Raw genomic sequence first — 14,227 nt, 5'->3', positions numbered from 1 at the left:
TGGGTAATTTCTGCCCCCCCTGGGGGCAAAACGGCCGAAAAACGGGCCGATTTCCCCCCAGGGGGGGCAGAAAAACGAAAACATACTCAGACCCCGCCTGGAAGCGACCCTTGCCCAAGGGGTCGCTTCCTAAAAACTAAAATTACATCCCTGGTGTCCAGTGGGCATTTTCTGTCCCCCCTGGGGGCAAAACGGCAAAAAAAACGGGCCGATTTGCCCCCAGGGGGGACAGAAAAACGTAAACAAAAGCTATGGCCGCCATCTTGGCAATAATAAATATCCCTGGTGCTAGTGGGGAATTTCTGCCCCCCCTGGGGGCAAAACGGCCGAAAAAACAGGCCAATTTCCCCCCAGGGGGGGCAGAAAAACGAAAACATACTCAGACCCCGCCTGGAAGCGACCCTTGCCCAAGGGGTCGCTTCCTAAAAACTAAAATTACATCCCTGGTGTCTAGTGGGGGCATTTCCGCCGCACAATCGCGACGCTGTGCGCGATCGTGAGGCAGAAATGCCCTGCAAAGAGACATCAGGGGAAAGGAAAATCTCTTTCCTCTCCCCTGATGCCTCTTCGCTGCCCCAAACCCCCGCCGGAGTCCAGAAAACCTACCTTTGTGCTCGGTGCTCAGGAAGCAAATGGCTTCCCGAGCGCTGGGAATCCCTGATGATGTCAGCGCGCGCTGTGCGCGCTGACGTCATCAGGGATTACCATGGGGGGGGGCGGGGGCGGCAGCGGAAGCTCTTCCGCTGCCGCCCCCATTGAAAAAACGAAGATCAGAGAGCCACGGGGGGAGCGCCAGCGCTTCCCCCGAGGGTGGGGCTGATGACGAGCTGGCCTTGTCATCAGCGCACGACAGGTAAGCGCGATGACGAGCCCAGCTCGTCATTAGCCCCGAAGGGGTTAAGAGAATGGGTACCAGACCACTCTCCCCCCTCTAAAGTTAAGAATCCATAAGCACTTTCTTGCGCAGAAGCTAGGAAGAGACAGCGCACTTTGGATATGGAACCACTGATGTTCTAATCTTAATGTATTTACCTGCTTGATTCAAATTGAGGTAAATTCCTGCTAAATCAAACTTAATGTATTTACATGCTTGTTCCAGATTTATAAACATATTTGCTAATTCAGAATTTATTGCACTTACCTGCTTGGTTTAAACTGATGCATGTTCCTATTAGTTTATGTGTAATATACTTACCTGCTGATTGCCTAGTTGAATGTATTTAAATACCTGGTTCTCTGATTATTGTGAGGGAATGCAATGCAATGTACTGTATAATTAATGCAGCTAATCCAAAAATGGAATGTCCAAAGTCCTAATTTATTAACTATTGGAAACTTCATCCCCCTTTTTAATGCAAAAAGATTAAACCTCACTATTTTCTATTTAACTAAGATGGTGTGGTGTCATTTTTGGTGGGTTTGTACTGGGCTGTTGTAGTGTGTGCTGCGCAAGTACGTCACAATTGCCTTCTAAAGTTAGCCTTCCCACTCCGTGCCATGCTACCCTAAGTGTGCCGGTCGTCCCGGTTCCAACAGTGTGAAGAACCAAATAAGAAATAGTTAGAGATGAAGTGTTGCAAAGATGTCCTCCAACAACTGTGTTTAAGTAACTTTGCATCAATCTGTAATATAAGACAAGAGTCAATTGAGAAACTCAGATTTTTCTTAAATACGTATAGCAGTGGAGCTGTAAAGCAGAAACTCAGACTTCTACAAATTATTGATCCATGAAGAGTTACGAATCTTTCAAGTTTGCAAGGGCATTCTTTAGCTTGCTTATGAAAACAGATGCGTGAAAGTACTTTCCATCATATTCAGATGCTGTCAGTTCATCAAACTAAGATGTTCACTCTAGTAAGAAAGTTGTACTTCATGAATAGTCCAGCTCTTCATCTAGAAGAAATGAATAGTGCACTGTTATATGGGACTCACTCTGATATAACAAGAGGAAATGAAAATCCTATACGTTGCGGCAGAAAGAGAGAGTGAAGAGATTGAGGTAGCAGCGCAGGGTACCAATGAGATAAGCATTGATGACATAATGTTGGACAGTTTTAAGAAAGAAATCAACGAGTTGCAGCTACACCAGCAAAAACTCCATATAAAGTATGCGTGTGTTGCCTGTGGACAAACTGCAAGCATAGGTGAAAAACATAGACATTAATGCAAAGACTGAAGACAGAGACCCAGCACGGTGCTTTAAGAGTAGATTCTCATAAAGAAAAAGATATCTATGAGCGCTACAGTATTCCTCCTCTACATTCTAGAGATGTCATGGGTGATAGTTTAGAGTTGTTTCATATGAGTTAAGCAACACAGGCACTAATTAGTTTGTAAGAAAAGAGTTTAAAATCCTCATGTTTTCCACTTCTTTCCTACAGGAAGAGGTTGTTACAATGATCGTCGAGTACAGATCCTTGATTTTGAGTACAGGTCAACGGGACAATATTCTGAAGATCCAAAGTTTAGACAGAATGTTGAATATCTTTTACATCTTCTGTTTGTACTTAAGCTGGTGGTTGTGTGCTATGACTTAAGACATATTCTCAAAACAAGAACACGAACCTTAATCTGAGTGCCAGATAATTTCTTGAGAAAGTTTTTAGTAGAGATGAAATTCTCAAGTGCAAACTCATGAATATCATGGTATGTAAATATGGTACAAATAAGTACTAGTTGCGTCTGCAGACTTACTTAAAGTGCATGTTGGGTAATTTGGGTGACGCTACCTGGTTTGTAATTCTATTTCTGTAAATGCTGCTGTCATCAATTTTAAGACGCCTGGAGAATTGTGTGCCATGGATCTGGAAAATGTATAAGAACAATGGTCCTTAAACAAGCAATCATAACATTGAGATAAATATAGATTAGAATTCTAAACTATATTCTGGATGTCCAGCCGGACAAACAATTTAATAATATAATAGAACAAATAATTTTAGATAGAAAACAACAATCAAGTGGGACACAGTCCTGTATCCTTTAGAGAACACAACAGTTACAATTATATAGAACACACAAGGACATTTTAGGCAAAGCAAATATAGCTTGTAAGATATAGATTTAGTCAAGCTTAGAGTGAACAGAAAATGTGCTTTTTCCACACACTGGATTAATGTGCAAGCTGTTCCATGGGGGGTCGACGATGTTTCGATCCTTTAAAACAATAATAGATCATCATCAGGACAATGAATAGTGCATGCCTGATATAAGAGAAATTGCCATGGCGGAAGTCACAAAACCTCTTGAAGGTTGAAGGATAATTCTCCTAAGAGAGGGTGGTCCAAGGATGAAAGACGGAAACAATTCTCTTTATCTCCACTACAAGTTTATGGAGTTATTCGCAGCGCACATTGTTCAGCGCGCCGCTCAGAATCAGGGTGACAACGTGCCGATGCATGTCAAATTAAAGAAACGTTCTCAATGGACCTACAACTATAATAGAGATGACCGGGAGTCGATGAACCGATCTCCTGCAACGTGACGATGCATGGTGTGCAAGCGTGATCCTCATGCTGGATCCAGAAAATGGCATGGATTTTAAGCCATAATTCACTTAATCTGCAACATATAAATTCCTCTACTTGCTGAGGTTGTTGGCTTCTTTTGGAGGAGGTTCATCAAGCAAGACTCACCCCTGATTTTAACCTGCTACTGTAGGTGATTGGTGTTCACAATTTGGACTGCACAGTGACAAATTGTTTTTGCTATTTATTGAACAGTCCCACAGACAGCAAGTGGTGCAATTTTTGTGTCCCAAATACAAAAGCACTTTCATTGCAGACAAAGATGGAACAGGAAATAATAAGCAAAGTATTTGAACATAGAGCAGGGCCCAGTGAACGGAGTGATGGGAAATGTGGTAGACTTCAGCACATATCCCAATAGAACTGACGTAAAGTCAGTTTTGCTGAGGTTTGAACATAGAGAGGAATCCAAACGAATAGGTAGGTGCAGTGCATAACTCTTGTTAGTGAAAGATCTGTATGTGCACAGAGTAGAGTTGCTTCTAAGTCAAGCAGCGACTGTCACCATGAAATGTTGAATGCAACAATGATAAATAAAGGCCAAAAAATATTTAAGAAAGGAATGTCTTACATTGCACTGCATAAGTTCGGTCACTTTTTGGACTGTACCTTCTAGATTTTGATAAGAGAAAATTAAATGCAGAAATCTCATGTATTAGAGATTTAAATCAATTTAGAAGTTTGAATGTTCATCATCGGTGTCACTACCCAATTCCTCAAAATCATGTAGTATCCTGCAACTGGAAGTTTGAGAAAAATATAATAGTTTTGAAAGCCACAAAAGTTACAAAGACAGAGCAGCATCAACAGAAAAAGGTGAAAGTGGATGAAGTTAAGGTTATGGTAGGATCTAATGTTCTAGTTTCTTTGGAGTAAACTGCTACTGTAATGTAATTGTAAATGTTGTTTTTAAGGTTACTCCACATATTCACAAAATTGAGGAGAACACAAATAAGATACTATGTACAGCACTGTCTACCCTACTGAGGCCAGCGAAAGGCACTAAACTTGTCACATTCTGCCCTGGGATTTTGCGATTCTGTGACTTGGTTACAGGTAAAATGCAATTTAATTTAAAAACTCTCAAGAAGAGGCCCAGGAGCTTCTCATGGAAGTTCTTGATATTCTGGAAAATAAACGCATTTCAATTGATTCATTCTTTTGAATTAGATATTCGTGGGATAATGAATATGTGAACTGTCACCTTTCATCAAGAACTGACATTTGTTCAGATCAATTTGTGTATTTAACTATACCAGATTGCATATCAGTGTTGTTTGACCAGAAGTAGTTCTAAATTTGATTGTTCAGGGTGGTAGAACATGTGTTGTCCGATTTTGCTACAAAGATGTAGACCAGATGGCACAAAAGTAAATACTGATTGCACCAAATATGGTCAGCATCAATATGTAGGAACACGAACACTACTTTTTTTTTTCATTTTTCTGAAGGCAGTGTGCAGCAGTGGTTGACTGCCCGCAGGGGGTTTACCACATGTTGCAGTGGGTTGGCTGTAGGGCCTGGTCTTCAGCTGTATGCAGCTGGGGATTGGCTGCTATTGGGGGTGTTGGTCACATTCCACAGGGTTTGGCAACAGGGCCTGGCTTGAGGTGAGGCCCAGGAGCCAGTCTCCTGCTGCACATGGCCAATGGTTGTGCACAATGGGGGTGGCTGCCAAAAGACCTGGCTGGAGGGCACAAGACCTGGCTGGAGGGCAGGCCCTGCAGCCAATTCCCAATGTGCATGAGTGAAGGCTATGAGCAGTGAAGAGGATGGCCGCCAACAGGTGTCTTTTGAGGTGTCATCAGTGAGATGATCAATGATGTCAATCAAAATGTCATATGTAATGTGTGAGATCAGAAACCGTGCTGGCAGGGGCGCATTTTATTGTTAGACTAGGAAGTAGAATTGGCAAACAAGAGTTCAGTGGGGGAGGTAAAACAAAACGTTGGCAGGAGCAGAGGAAGACTGCACAACACCAGGCTAACTGACTTAAAGTGACAGTGAGGCAAAAATGATGCAGCTTGGTAAGCAACGACAATGAAATAAGAATCGCGTGGGTTACATATATGAAAACAAGATCGGCTAGCCCTGGTAGAGCTCAAGTACAGAACAGTAGCAAACTGCTGGGCTGCTGAGATTGTAGATGCACTGAGAGAGTTTAAGGTAGGAATTTTCACATTAGGAAAGACTTTGCTTCCTTTCTGAATCTTGACAGAGATGTTTTTCTTCTGATATTGGGCGGCAGCGAGTTCCAGATTCTGGGTGCAGCCCCTGAGAAGGCACTGTTGTATGTTTTTTTCTTCTGGAAGAGGGGTGTTTTCAGCACAAGATCCCTGGCACACCGGGAGTGCCTCTCTCCTCCGGAAACCATGATTTTCTGAGCAAGATATACAGGAGACTTAGAGTGTACCGCTTTGTGAGTGATACAGGCCAGTTTGAGTTGTATCCTGGTCTTCGTACGGAAGCCAGTTCAACACCTTCAGGTGCTGTAAAATGTGGTCTAATTTTTTTGAGCCTGAAAGGATTCTTGTGGCTGTGTTAAGACATGCCTTTAGGTTAGCCGTTGAGATCTTGCGGAGGCCAGATAAGGTTGAGCATCTATATTCGATCCCAGAGATAACTAATGTCTGTACTGCCATTTTAAGGTCCCATGTATCTGGGGATGGTTTTAGATTTCTCAGCTAACTCAGGTGAAACCTGGCATTTTTGGCCAGTTAGGACTGTGTTTTTTAGTCTCATCCACCTCAGCTCCTACAGATTCCTCATGCAATTTCCAATAGGAACTTTAACAAACCTACATCCAAAACGGCAGAAAGACCATGCACCAAATATGTCATAAAGATAGATCTTTACCAAGAAAGTGTTATTTTTTATTACTGGTACTGTGGATCCAAGGAACATCAGAGGATCTTTTGCAAAAATGTAATACAAACAGGGTCAGTTCAAATAAAAGCCCCGTACGGTGGGCCAGGACCCGGGTGGGGTCTGTGCACTATGCAAGCAGACCTCCTTCTGAGATTTTGGAAGGCCCTGGGACCCCATATCCCAGGGCTATGCTCTTTTCTGAAGAGCTAAGCTGACCAGTCGGACCAGTATAACAACTCAAGGACATTGCCATGCACAGACCATTGTAATAACATGAGAACAAGGAAAGTATACCGGCTCCCAAAGTACAGAGAAAACTGATTGGTTCTTGAGAGTGGGAACAGCTGACATTTTGGAAATAATGATGTTGTTGAATTACAATAGTGTGTGTTCCTTAGACGAGTGAGGTCAGATTAGACCCCTTACACTTTCAGTCACACTATTGTGTGCTAGAGAGATGCTTGCTGACTTCAATTGAGAAGACAATTCTCACCTCTACTGATCTCCACTGCTTGAGGGCTAAGGCTTCAGCGGGTCTCTCCTAGCGCGTTTCGCGCTTTCTGGAAACATCGGCGCCATCTTGGGGGTAGGTTGGGGACGCTTACAGGACGCAGGCCAGGTAGCGCTCTAGCAGTCAGGTGGACTGGCTAGAGGCATTCAGAACGAAACGTACTTAAGGGGCAGTGGAAGGTGGGTCTGCCTGTTAAGGCTTTCCTTTGCTGTGCGCTGCGCTGTGGCATCTAGGCGCTGTGCTATCTTATAAAAATAACCTGTTTTTGTCTTTTTAGTTATATTCATTTAAAACATTTTCCCTGCTTTTAAAATCACGGTCACTTACTTGCACCATAATTGTGCCCTCACCGCGGCTTCAGCGGGTCTCTCCTAGCGCGTTTCGCGCTTTCTGGGAACATCGGCGCCATCTTGGGGGTAGGTAGGGGACGCTTACAGGACGCAGGCCAGGTAGCGCTCTAGCAGTCAGGTGGACTGGCTAGAGCCCTATATAGGCTTAACATGCAGGCGCGCAGCGTGTGCGCGCGGCGTGTGTGCCGCAGTAACGCCGAAGTCACGCCAGAGTCCAGCCCGTCTGCGCCTGTCCGCGCTAAGGACGGGCTGGATGGCTGGGAGACTGGACATATGGATGGTGAGTACACAGGGATCAACTCTTCCTGGCAGGACTTGATCACTCTCAAGCCTTCTAGGCTGCCTTGCCACCATAGGAACGCCCCGGAGGCGTTTCAGACCTCCCCCGGCTGCCAATGTTTTAGGTCTATTTCTATGGTGCCGGCTCCTGCTACTGTTGCCACTCCTGTTGGTCCGATTTTTAAATCAGGAACTAGCCTGAGGAGCGATAAGGGGTTTCTCGTAAATGCGAGGTCATTGATTAAGAACAATCTCGCTTTTAAGGATTTCGTACTGGCAAGAAAACCCGCTTGGGTCTTTATTACGGAAACGTGGGCCAAGGACTCCTCAGGACCTGATTTGGTTGAGGCGGTTCCAGAAGGTTATACGCTGGTGAGGGAGGATAGAGTGGGACGTATAGGGGGGGGACTGGGCATCCTTTATAGAGATTGCTTTTCCTGCCATATTATCCCGCTATCTGATCCTCAAGATGCCTTTCAGGCCCTTCAGTTTTCTATTAACGGATCATATGTAGTTCCGTTTATTGGCTTTCTCATTTATAGACCCCCGGGGACCAGAACAGATTTTGGCTATCAAATGCTCAACATTTTAGAGCCACATTTTGGTTGTGCGCACCTTACTGTTCTGGGGGACCTGAATTTCCATCTGGAAAATCTGGAGTCAAGGGAAACTATATCCTTAGTGGATATTTTCTCTGGCTGTGGGATGAAACAGCTAGTCAAGGGTCCCACCCATCAGGCGGGCCATACGCTGGATGGGGTCTTTTCGAATGACATCCGGCTGACCATTGAGACTCCCATCCCTCTCTCCTGGTAGGACCATTATGCGATCCCTATGGTGTTAATGATCGCCACTGTTAATAGTAGGGGGAACGAGCCAAGTAAAAGGGAATTGAGACGTAACCTCAAAAGCATAACTAATGACGTGCTCACCTCCAGATTGCCCAGTCTGGCGATCTCCCCAGAGGCGGACGTAGGCTCTGCAGTAATGAGGATGGATAGCGCCATCAAATCAGCTATTGACGAACTGGCCCCAGCCTCATTGCGCTACTCTGCGAGGAAAAGTCCATCGGCCCCATGGTTCTCGGAATCATTAAGACTTCTTAGGCAGGGAGTACGGAGACAGGAACGTCTCTGGAGGACTAGTTGGGATTTGCGAGATAGGGATAGTCACAAAACCCTCCTAAGGAATTATAAGACTGAGGTGATAAGGATTAAGCAAGAGTATTTTACCTCTCTTACCTCCTCACTCTCTTCGCCGAAAGAGCTGTTCAAGATCGTAGACACACTTACACCATTGAAGGTGCCTGATCCTGTTGTCAGTTAACAGCAGCTCTTTAATGATGTTGCACAATTTTTTCAATCTAAAATTGTGGACATATATTCGGCACTAGAGCTTCAGAGGTCGGCACTATCTATCTCTACATGCTTACCTGCCCCATCGCGAACATCATCCGAGGAGGTGTTTTCAGGGTGTCTGTCCAGCTTTCCACTCCTTTCCCTCCAGGAACTTGAAGTTCTCCTGATTAAGACTAGGTCGGGGTCTCCTCTTGACCCTTGCCCCTTGAAACCCCTTAAACAATGTAAGGAGATTCTTCTGCCTCCGTTATTAGAGATCATGAACAGGGCAATGAGCGATGGGATTTTCCCCTCACAATGGAAAAGAGCGGTGGTTAACCTTTGTTAAAAAAGCCCACATTAGACCCGGGGTTCTTAAAAACTTCCGCCCCATCTCGCTGCTCCCAGCACCTGCTAAGATGCTGGAAACCCATCTTAACCAGCACCTGGCAGCCTTTCGGGAAACATCTGGCCTTCTGGATCACTCGCAGCATGGATTTCGGAGAGAGCATAGTACGGAGTCGGCCCTTACCATTGTGCTTGATAAAATCCGCACTAAAGTAGATAAGGGCCATACCATCCTCCTTATCCTGCTAGATCTCTCTGCTGCGTTTGATACCCTGTCTCCCTCAGTGTTAACATCTCGACTGAGGGAGATAGGGGTGGAGGGGCCCGCACTTAGTTTGCTGGCCTCTTTCCTTAGCCAGAGGGAACAGAGAGTTAAGCTGGGGGAGTTCCTATCTCCATCCCTTCCTGTGCATTGTGGGGTCCCTCAGGGGTCGGCATTAATCCCGACCCTTTTTAACATCTATGTGACCCCACTTGCCAGGCTTATTAGATCATACGGGATGGAGGTAGTCATCTATGCCGACGACACGCAGATTTTGATGTCTCTCGCCCAACCTGTCCCCTCCGCTGCCTCCAATTTTAGACACTGTATGGAGGCAGTTGCTCAATGGATGATTTGCAATTCATTGAAGCTTAATGGCGAGAAGACAGAAATTCTGGTGTTCGGAGGAAAGGAGGACATTTGGTCGGCGGCATGGTGGCCAACATCGTTGGGCGTGTGTCCGACACCTGCTGCCCTGGCCAGGAACTTAGGAGTCATGATTGACCCTACCCTGGCGATGGGTCAGCAGGTAAATAGGACTATCTCCACATGTTGGGGCATAATAAACATCTTGCGGAAGATTAAACATTTTCTGTCCCCACAAGCCAGAAAGCAAACTGTTACAGCATTAATAGGCTCAAGACTTGATTACTGCAATGCCTTATATTTAGGCATTAACAAGGGTCTGCTAATGCGACTTCAAATGGTGCAGAATGCCGCCGCTAAGTTTGTATTGGATCTACCTAAGCGGGCTTCTGCTACGGCTGCCAGAAAGACATTGCATTGGCTTCCAATTGAGGCTAGGATTTCTTTTAAGTCCCTATGTTTGATCTATGGGGCTCTGGCTACAAATAGATCTGGAGGCCTAAGGGACCTGTTGGTTCCTTACACCCCGGCCAGGACTTTGCGCTCTACTAATAAATCCTTGCTATCAGTCCCCCGTGTTCGTAGAGCCAAGTGGGGTGGCAGAGCCTTCTCAACCTTGGCTCCAAAGCTATGGAATACTCTGCCGGTTGAGATTAAATCCCTTCCCTCAACGCAAGCCTTTAGGAGGGCTCTCAAGACGTGGCTATTTGCCAAAGCCTACACTTAGCTCTGGATTTGCCTTTTATGATTTTCTTTGGTTAGGCGCCTTAATGCCTTCGGGCTTAGTTGCGCGTTTATACATTTCATTAAAAAAAAAAAAGGCTTCATTGCTCACTTTGCCACTGGATTCAAGCTAGGCTGGCTGATGAAGGGTGTTACCCAGAAACAGGTCCCAGAATGCTTGTTTCCGGTTCAGCGAAGACCTGCTTGGTAGTTCGGGCTAGACTGTTCCCATGAGGCACAGGGTCAAGACTGATTTGCTAGAGGTTCTAGGAGAAGGTTCAGAGGATCTGTACGATGGCAGTGATAGAGTGTCCGTTCGTGAGCAAGAGTGATTTGCATTTAGCTGGGTCTGAACTGAGGTGGCGAAGTGAACTAAAGAGTGATGATGGATTCAACTAAGATCTGTGACTGCAGGTGTGTGTCGGAAAAGAATCAGCGCTCCGTCCATCATCTCCTTGTGTTTGCTTTGAAGGCTTCATTCCTCAGCATTCTTATTCTCTCATCAGAAACCTTTATTTGGTTTTCTGAAGCTGACACCTTAGGTTATTTGCCTAACCAAAATGCCCTTTCATGAACCATTCATCCTTAATAACATTAGGGATTTTCCTTTCAGGAACACATTTGTTGCATATTTTGTATTCTATTTGTAATTCTTGTTAATGTCCTATTTTAACTTATTTTGCAATATCTACTTTCAGATCATTTAAATATGCAAAGATGATGCTTTAATTTGAACACTTAATGAGTTGAATTAATCGATAATAAATCCCTTTTAATTTCCCTTCATCTCTCCGTGTTGTTTCTTGGGGAGCAGCGTTGTTATACTTTTTTTATGGAAATGAATGTAAATGCTAAGTTCTAACTTACTTCCCATGTCATCTAGAAAAAGTTTATTAGACCATTGTCGGGGTTTGTTTGATGATTATACCAGAGTTTGAGACTGAAGAATCCCCGCTTGGTCAGAGTCATTTTCGGCACAAGTTTGCTGTTTACAAAAGCATTTGCAGGATAACCAGTTGAGTGTAAAAATATCATTTGACTGTAGCTTTTCATTTCTGCTCACAGCAAAGATGAAAAGTAAATAATGAATAGGAAATGAGTCATTACTGCTCTTGATGCTTTTTTTCTTTTAATTACATTAATTTATATTGCTTCTTTCATTCAAAGATGGTGATTAATCAGATGGAGGATGACAATTTCACATTCCTTTGTGTCTTTTAAAAACTCGGTGCATTATGCTGTTGCATTTTTACAATGCGTAAATTAGTGTTTTTAGTCTTCATATAGTTTAATAGGCCAGCCCACAAGTGACTAAAGCTGGTCCAAAATCAATTATGGCTCACATTTCTCAAATATGGCATTTTACAATTCTCTATCTACAAAAATACAAAGTTTACATCCATCATTAGTAGACAAACCGTATTGAACTTAAAATACCAGGGTTAGCAGGTTAGTAGGTATGTCCTAAAACATTGAAAAATGTTAAATTGAAAATTAAAAAAAAAAGTTCTATTGCAAATACCATGGCTTTCCTTGTTTATTTTTTTCTATTTTTAGTTGTGTAATTCAAGCTAAAACTATCCAAGCAGAGATATAAAACAAGCACTACAAAGTCAATAGGCCTGGCTCTCATCTGATAAACCCTGCAAACACAGAACGGTACAAAGGTTTGGAGGGTGTTATTCATGAACATGCTGGTGGTAGACTAAAGTAGGTGGTGGTAATGGCAGCTGCGGTCCATGCAGGTAACAGCGGTGGGGCTGAGTTGGGGGGGATTTCAAGGGATGACGCTGAGGGAAAACTAAATAAACAATGAATTTCCGGTCTGCATCGTTCCTCGAAATACCGCCCCAAACGCGGGCACCACCCCACCGCTGTTACCTGCATGGACCGCATCTGGGTAATGGTGATCCTAATGATGATGATGACGGCATAGATGGCTATTATGTTGATGGTTAGGATCATGGTGGTGGTGGCGGTATTGATAGTTATGGTAGTAATAGTGGTAGTAAAGGTGGTGGAAGTAATAGCTCACACTTAAGCGATTACAAAAAATAAATACAAAAAGTTACTGCAAAAATTGATTGTTCTCTGCATCCAATTCATATATGAGATCAAGATTGGGTGATAGATGAGCATATTTTTCAGATGAAATTTAGTTTATCATGCATTGCAATGCAAGATCTTCATGGGGGGGATGAGAAGATACACCAAACAATCAATAGCATAAGGGGAGAAAGTAATACTTCTTTGGGTGGAGTCAAATCCCACTTTATGTATATATTTAAATATATGGGAACAATTTTTCTTGCAGGCAATTGCGTAGTCAAGCCACACCTAAAAATATAAGTGGCCATGAACAAAAGTAAACTAATGAAGAAATGGTGAAGCCCATTGGCACAGCTGTTTTATAGTTGAAAATGCTTCTCCTTCTGATTAGTGAATTGGTGTGAGTGAGGGTGTGATTATCTGGAAAGCTGAATGGGATAAAGAGTCCCTAATAGAATGAATGAGAGAGTTAATTCATGGGTGAAAGAATGACTGAGCAACAGAGGGTATAATGAATGAATGAATAAAGGAGTGAATGGTCGAAAATGCGAATGCATGGATTGGTGGCTAAATGAATGGGTGAGTGAGTGCATGGACTGATGCTGACAGTTTACTTTTATCTCAGAGGCTAACAGATAAAAAGGTCTCTTTTCAAACCCGTGGAAAGTTAGTGTCGACCCACTGATTTGTTATTTTTTCTAATATTCGTATAAAGTGTGTTGTAAACAATAATTTTAAAGAAGGTCTAACATAATTTCTTCTCTCCCATTCTGGGAAACTCTGCATATAGTCTAGACTTGAAGGTGATGGATTAAGTCATCATGACAAGTGTCTTGGGTCAGTTCCAGGCAAGTATCTAAACATGCTTTGCACATTTAGGATTTTGAAGTGTCGGCTCAAACATATAGTATTCATTCAAATAAAAAGGGTTTATCAAATCAGATTTTTTTTGTTTAAACAAGTTAACATGGGACCCTAGTGGAGAACCAAAAAGCTCATTAGGAAATGTATTTCACAATTTGTGATCCAGCTAAAGGAAAGTTAAGCAAGCCATCACATAGCCACTGGCAAGGGAACATCTATTGGCCTGCTACCAGATGTATAGTTATAAACTACAAAGAGTTCTGTTGAGTAATGCAATTCTTCAACGAGAATTGTGAAAGGTGTTGAACATTCAAAATCCATGACAAAGAGTTGATCCCTTTGTTCAATTTAGGAAAAAGGGCTGGATGTTTTTTTACAAAGTTTCTTACTCATCCCCTATCAGCAAATGAGAAATCATGCATACCAATTTGTGAAAACAAATTGAAAAAAACACAAATTGAAAAAACCACAAATACAACACAAATTAGTCTTTGTAATTTGGTCTATTCAGCATCATATCTCAATTACTACCTCTAGCAAAATATTGTTTTCCTTTCTGTTTTTTACAATAAGCTGCTCATAATATATTTACGGCAAACATAAGGCGATGATGGACGGAGCGTTAAAACTTTTGACACTCACCCCCAGTCGCAGATCTGGGTTGAATCCTTCAACATTCTTTAGCTCACTTCACCATTTCTGTTCAGACCCAGCTATATGCAAATCAGTCTTGACCCAGTGCC

This window comes from Lissotriton helveticus, chromosome 12 (assembly GCF_964261635.1).
Source record: "Lissotriton helveticus chromosome 12, aLisHel1.1, whole genome shotgun sequence".
NCBI lineage: Eukaryota > Metazoa > Chordata > Amphibia > Caudata > Salamandridae > Lissotriton > Lissotriton helveticus.
Note: the sequence above shows the minus strand (reverse complement) of the source record.